Source organism: Babylonia areolata, chromosome 24 (genome assembly GCF_041734735.1).
Source record: "Babylonia areolata isolate BAREFJ2019XMU chromosome 24, ASM4173473v1, whole genome shotgun sequence".
Lineage (NCBI taxonomy): Eukaryota > Metazoa > Mollusca > Gastropoda > Neogastropoda > Buccinidae > Babylonia > Babylonia areolata.
The window spans coordinates 47,778,960-47,787,485 of NC_134899.1; positions in this window are offsets into that span (position 1 = coordinate 47,778,960).

Consider the following 8,526-nt stretch of genomic DNA (forward strand, 5'->3'; position numbering starts at 1 on the left):
ACACAGAGGCAGCGACAGAGACAGACAGAAACAGAGACACACACACACACAGACAGACAGACAGAGATAGACAGACAAAGACATAGAGAGATACACACAGAGACAAAGACACAGACAGAGAGAGAGACACAGACACACGCAGACAGACAGAGAGAGACAGAGACACAGACAGACAGAGACACAGACAGAGACGGAGACAGAGAGACGGAGAAACACACACGGCCAGAGACAGACGGAGACAGAGACGGACAGAGACACACACACGGCCAGAGACAGACGGAGACAGAGAGACAGAGACACAAACACGGCCAGAGACAGACGGAGACAGAGACGGACAGAGACACACACACGGCGAGAGACAGACGGAGACAGAGAGGCAGAGAAACACACACGGCCAGAGACAGACGGAGACAGAGAGACAGAGACACACACACGGCCAGAGACAGACGGAGACAGAGACAGAGACACACACACGGCCAGAGACAGACGGGGACAGAGACGGACAGAGACACACAGACGGACAGAGACAGATGGGGAGAGAGACGGACAGAGACACACAGACGGACAGAGACAGACGGGGACAGAGACGGACAGAGTCACACAGACGGACAGAGACAGACGGAGACAGAGACGGACAGAGACACATAGACGGACAGAGACAGACAGGGACAGAGACGGACAGAGACACAGAGATGGACAGAGAGACGGACAGGGACAGAGAGGGACAGAGACCGACAGAGACACACATACGGACAGGGACAGAGAGAGACAAAGAGACGGACAGAGAGACACAGAGACGGACAGGGACAGAGAGGGACGGAGACGGACAGAGACACAGAGATACGGACAGGGACAGAGAGGGACCGAGACGGAAAGAGACACAGAGAGCCGGACAAGGACAGAGAGGAACGGAGACGGACAGAGAGATAGACAGACAGAGACGGAGACAGAGACACACACAGACAGACAGAGACACACACAAACAGAGACACACACAGACAGACAGAGACAGACAGAGACGCACACAGACAGACAGACAGACAGAGACAGACAGACACAGACAGAATCACACACACACACACACACACACACACACACACACACACACACACACACACACACACACACACACACACACACACACACACGGAGACACAGACAGACACAGACAGACAGAGACCGATAGAGACAGAGACAGAGACACACACACACACACAGACACACACACACACACACACACACACACACGCACACACACACAGAGAGACACAAACAGAGACAGAGACAAAGACACAGACAGACAAACAGAGAGAGAGACAGAGACACAGACACACGCAGACAGACAGAGACATAGACACAGACACAGACAGACAGACAGAGACACACACGGACAGACACAGACGGAGACAGAGACACAGACACGGCCAGAGACAGACGTAGACAGAGACGGACAGAGACACACACACGGCCAGAGAGAGACGGAGACAGAGAGACAGAGACACACAGACGGCCAGAGACAGACGGAGACAGAGACGGACAGAAACACACACACGGCCAGAGACAGACGGGGACAGAGACGGACAGAGACACACACACGGCCAGAGAGAGACGGAGACAGAGACGGACAGAGACACACACACGGCCAGAGACAGACGGGGACAGAGACGGACAGAGACACACACACGGCCAGAGAGAGACGGAGACAGAGACGGACAGAGACACACACACGGCCAGAGACAGACGGGGACAGAGACGGACAGAGACACACACACGGCCAGAGACAGACGGGGACAGAGACGGACAGAGACACACAGACGGCCAGAGACAGACGGGGACAGAGACGGACAGAGACACACAGACGGACAGAGACAGACGGGGACAGAGACGGACAGACGGACAGAGACGGGACAGAGACGGACAGGACAGAATGGACAGAGCGACAGGAGAGGGACAGAGAGAGACACAGAGACGGACAGGGAAGGAGACGGACAGAGACGGACAGAGAGAGACATAGAGACGGACAAGGATGGAGACGGACAGAGACGGACAGAGAGACACAAGACGGATAGGGACGGAGACGGACAGAGACACAGGCAGGAGACGAAGACAGAGGACAGAGACGGACGGACAAGACGGAGCGGACAGAGACGGACAGGACAAGAGGACGGACAGAGGACAGAGCGGGCGGGACAGAGAGAGACAAAGAGACGGACAGAGGACACGAACGGACAGGGACAGAGAGGACAGACGACAGAGAGACAGAGAGACGGACAGGGACAGAAAGGGACGGAGACGGACAGAGAGACAGAGAGACGGAGAGGGACAGTAAGGGGCGGAGACGGACAGAGGGACAGAGACGGACAGAGACACACAGACGGACAGAGACGGCCAGAGGGACAGCGACGGACAGTGACACAGACGGACAGAGACAGACGGGGACAGAGACGGACAGAGACACACAGACGGACACGGACAGAGAGGGACAGAGACGGACAGAGACACACAGACGGACAGGGACAGAGAGAGACACACAGAGACACACAGACGGACAGGGACAGAGACGGTCAGAGACGGACAGAGAGAGACACAGAGACGGACAGAGAGACACACAGACGGACAGGGACAGACGCCAAGTGAGAGACAGGGACAGAGACGGACAGAGACACGCAGACGGCCAGAGACGGACAGAGGGACAGAGACGGACAGACACACACAGACGGAAAGAGGGACAGAGACGGCCAGAGACAGACGGGGATAGAGACGGACAGAGACACACAGACAGACAGTGACAGACGGAGACAAAGACGGACAGAGACACACAGACGGACAGGGACAGGGAGGGACAGTAACGGACAGAGACACACAGACGAACAGGGACAGAGAGAGAAAGAGACGGACACAGAGACACAGAGACGGACAGGGACAGAGAGACACCGAGACGGACAGAGAGAGACACAGAGACGGACAGAGAGACACATAGACGGACTGGGACAGATACGGACAGAGACGGACAAAGAGACAGAGAGACGGACAGGGACACAGGGGGACGGAGACGGACAGAGAGACAGAGGGTCGGACAGGGACAGAGAGGGACGGAGACGGACAGAGAGACAGAGAGATTAACAGGGACAGAGAGGGACGGAGACGGAGACGCAGACACAGAGACGGACAGGGACAGAGAGGGACGGAGACGGACACGCAGACACAGAGACGGACAGGGACAGAGAGGGACGGAGACGAGGACGCAGACACAGAGACGGGCAGACACAGACACGGAGACGGAGACGCAGACACAGAGACGGACAGAGACAGACGGGGACACACAGACGGACAGAGACAGGCGGAGACATAGACGGCAGATACACAGAGACGGCCAGAGACAGGGACAGAGACGGACAGAGACACACAGACGGACAGAGACAGAGAGACAGACAGACAGACAGACACACACACACACACACACAGACAGAGACAGACACCGACACAGACACACACACACACACAGACAGAGACAGAGACACAGACAGACAGTCAGACACAGAGAGAGACACACACACAGACAGAGACACAGACAAACAGACAGAGACAGACACAGACAGACACAGACAGACTGACAGGGACACAGACAGTGACATAGACAGATAGACAGACAGAGACGGAGACAGAGACACACACAGACAGAGACACACACAGACAGACAGAGACAGAAAGAGACGCAAACAGACAGACAGAGAGAGAGAGAGACAGACTCAGACACAGACACAATGACACACACACACACACACACACACACACACACACACACACACACACAGAGACATAGATAGATAGAGACAGAGACACACACACACACACACACACACACACACACACACACACACAGAGACAGAGACAGACCGAAACAGAGACACACACGCAGACAGACAGACAGAGACAAAGACATTGAGAGATACACACAGAGACATAGACACAGACAGACAGTGACAGAGAGAGAGACAGAGACACAGACACACGCAGACAGACAGAGACACAGACACAGACACAGACAGACAGGCAGAGACACACACGGCCAGATGCAGACGGAGACAGAGAGACAGAGACACACAGACAGACAGTGACAGACGGGGACAGAGACGGAGAGAGATACACAGACGGACAGAGACAAACGGAGACAGAGACGGACAGAGACACACAGACGGCCAGAGACAGACGGAGACAGAGACGGACAGAGACACACAGACGGACAGAGACAGACAGGGACAGAGACAGACAGACACACACACACAGAGACAGACACAGACAGGCACACACAGACAGACAGAGACACAGACAGACAGACAGACAGACAGACAGAGAGACACACACACACACACACACAGAGACACAGAGAAACAGACAGACGGAGACAATCACAGACACACACAGACAGACTGATAGAGACAGAGACACAGACAGTGACAGAGACAGATAGACAGACAGAGACGGAGACAGAGACAGACAGACAGACAGACACACACACACACAGAGACAGACACAGACACAGGCACACACAGACAGACAGAGACACAGACAGACAGACAGACAGACAGAGAGAGACACACACACACACACACACAGAGACACAGAGAAACAGACAGACGGAGACAATCACAGACACACACAGACAGACTGATAGAGACAGAGACACAGACAGTGACAGAGACAGATAGACAGACAGAGACGGAGACAGAGACACACACACAGACAGACAGAAACACAGACAGACAGAGTCACAGACAGACACAGAAAGAGACGCACACACACAGACAGAGACAGACAGAGACACAGACACAATGACACACACACACACAGAGGGACGGAGACACAAACACACACAGACAGACACAGAAAGATAGAAACAGAGACAGACACACACATACACACACACAGACACAGACCGAAACAGAGACACATACACACAGACAGAGACAGACAAACAAAGACATAGAGACATACACACAGAGACAGAGACACAGACAGACAGAGACAGACAGAGACAGAGACAAAGACACAGGCAGACAAACACAGAGAGAGACAGAGACACAGACACACGCAGACAGACAGAGAGAGAGACAGACACAGACACACACAGACAGACAGAGACACACGGCCAGAGGCATACGGAGACAGAGAGACAGAGACACACCGACGGACAGAGACAGACGGAGACAGAGACGGACAGAGACACAAAGACGGACAGAGACAGACAGGGACAGAGACAGACAGACAGACACACACACACACACACACACAGACAGGCACACACACAGGCACACACACAGACAGACAGAGACACAGACAGACAGAGAGAGAGACACACACACACAGACACAGAGAAACAGACAGACGGAGACAATCACAGACACACACAGAGAGACTGATAGAGACAGAGACACTGACAGTGACAGAGACGGATAGACAGACAGAGACGGAGACAGAGACACACACAGACAGACAGAAACACAGACAGACAGATACACACAGAGACAGACAGAGACAGAAAGAGACGCACACACACACAGACAGAGACAGACAGAGACACAGACAGAATGACACACACACACAGGGACGGAGACACAAACACACACAGACAGACGCAGACAGATAGAAACAGAGACACACACACACACACAGACAGAGACAGACCGAAACAGAGACACACACACACAGACAGAGACAGACAAACAGACATACACACAGAGACAGAGACACAGACAGAGACAGAGACAAAGACACAGATAGACAAACACAGAGAGAGACAGAGGCACAGACACACGCAGACAGACAGAGAGAGACAGAGAGAGACACAGACACAGACACACACAGACAGACAGAGACGCACGGCCAGAGACAGAGGGAGACAGAGAGACAGAGACACACACACGGGCAGAGACAGACGGAGACAGAGACGGGCAGAGACACACAGACGGACAGAGACAGACGGAGACAGAGACGGACAGAGACACACAGACGGCCAGACAGACGGGGACAGAGAGGGACAGAGCGACAGAGACGGACAGAAACGGACAGAGGGACAGAGACGGACAGAGACACACAAACACAGACGGACTGAGGGACAGAGACAGACAGAGACACACACACGGACAGACGGAGACAGAGACAGACGGAGACAGAGACGGACAGAGACACACAGATGGACAGAGACAGACCGACGGACAGAGACACACAGACAGACAGACACGGACAGAGACAGACAGACGGACAGAGACAGACAGACGGACAGAAACACAAAGTCGGACAGAGACGGACAGAGACACACAGACGGACAGGGACAAAGAGGGACAGAGACGGACAGAGACGCACAGACGGACAGGAACACAGAGAGACACACAGACGGACAGGGACAGAGAGGGACGGAGATAGACAGAGAGACACACAGACGGACAGGGACAGAGACGGACAGAGAGATGGACAGGGACAGAGAGGGATGGAGACGGACAGAGAGACAGAGGGTCGGACAGGGACAGAGAGACACAGAGAGGGACAGGGACGGAGACGGACAGAGACGGACACAGAGACACAGAGACGGACAGAGAGACAAAGAGACGGACAGAGAGACACACAGACGGACAGGGACAGAGAGACAAAGAGACGGACAGAGAGACACACAGACGGACAGCGACAGAGAGACACAGAGATGGACAGAGAGGGACAGAGAGACACACAGACGGACAGAGAGACACAGAGACGGATAGGGACGGAGACGGACAGAGACGGACAGAGAGACACAGAGACGGATAGGGACGGAGACGGACAGAGACGGACAGAGAGACACAGAGACGGACAGGGACGGAGACGGACGGAGAGACTTACAGGGACAGAGACAGACAGATAGAAACAGAGACAGACAAACACACACACACAGACAGAGACAGACCGAAACAGAGACACACACACACAGACAGAGACAGACAAACAAAGAAATAGAGACATACACACAGCGACAGGTTTACAGACAGAGAGAGACAGACAGAGACAGAGACAAAGACACAGACAGACAAACAGAGAGAGACAGAGACACAGACACACGCAGACAGACAGAGAGAGACACAGACACAGACACACACAGACAGACAGAGACACACACGGCCAGAGACAGACGGAGACAGAGACGGGCAGAGACACACAGACGGACAGAGACAGACGGAGACAGAGACGGACAGAGACACACAGACGGCCAGAGACAGACGGAGACAGAAACGGACAGAGACAGACGGAGACAGAGACGGACAGAGACACACAGACGGCCAGAGACAGACGGAGACAGAAACGGACAGAGACACACAGACGGCCAGACAGACGGGGACAGAGGCGGACAGAGACACACAGACGGCCAGAGACAGACGGGGACAGAGACGGACAGAGGCACGCAGACGGCCAGAGACGGACAGAGGGACAGAGAGGGACAGAGCGACAGAGACGGACAGAAACGGACAGATGGACAGAGACGGACAGAGACACACAGACAGACACAGACGGACTGAGGAACAGAGACGGACAGAGACACACAGACGGACAGAGGGACAGAGACGGACAGAGACACACACACGGACAGACGGAGACAGACAGAGACAGAGACGGACAGAGACACACAGACGGACAGAGACACACAGACGGACAGAGACACACAGACGGACAGAGACGGACAGAGACAGACAGACGGACAGAGACAAAGTCGGACAGAGACGGACAGAGACACACAGACGGACAGGGACAAAGAGGGACAGAGACGGACAGAGACACACAGACGTACAGGGACAGAGAGGGAGAGTAACGGACAGAGACACACAGACGGACAGAGACAGAGAGACAGACAGACAGACAGACAGACAGACAGACACACACACACACACATAGACAGAGACAGACACTGACACAGGCACACACACAGAGACAGACAGACAGAGACACAGACAGACAGTCAGACACAGAGAGAGACACACACACACACAGACAGAGACACAGACAAACAGACAGACAGAGACAGACGCAGACAGACACAGACAGACTGACTGAGACACAGACAGTGACAGAGACAGATAGACAGACAGAGACGGAGACAGAGACATACACAGACAGACAGAGACACACACAGACAGACAGAGACAGAAAGAGACGCACACAGACAGACAGAGAGAGAGAGAGAGACGGACACAGACACAGACACAATGACACAATGACACACACACACAGACACACACACACAGACACACACACACACACACAGACATAGATAGATAGAGACACAGACAGACAGACAGACAGACAGACAGACACACACACACACACACACACACACACAGACCGAAACAGAGACACACACGCAGACAGACAGAGACAGACAAAGACATAGAGAGATGCACACAGAGACATAGACACAGACAGACAGAGACAGAGAGAGACAGAGACAGAGACACACGCAGACAGACAGAGACACAGACACAGACAGACAGACAGAGACACACA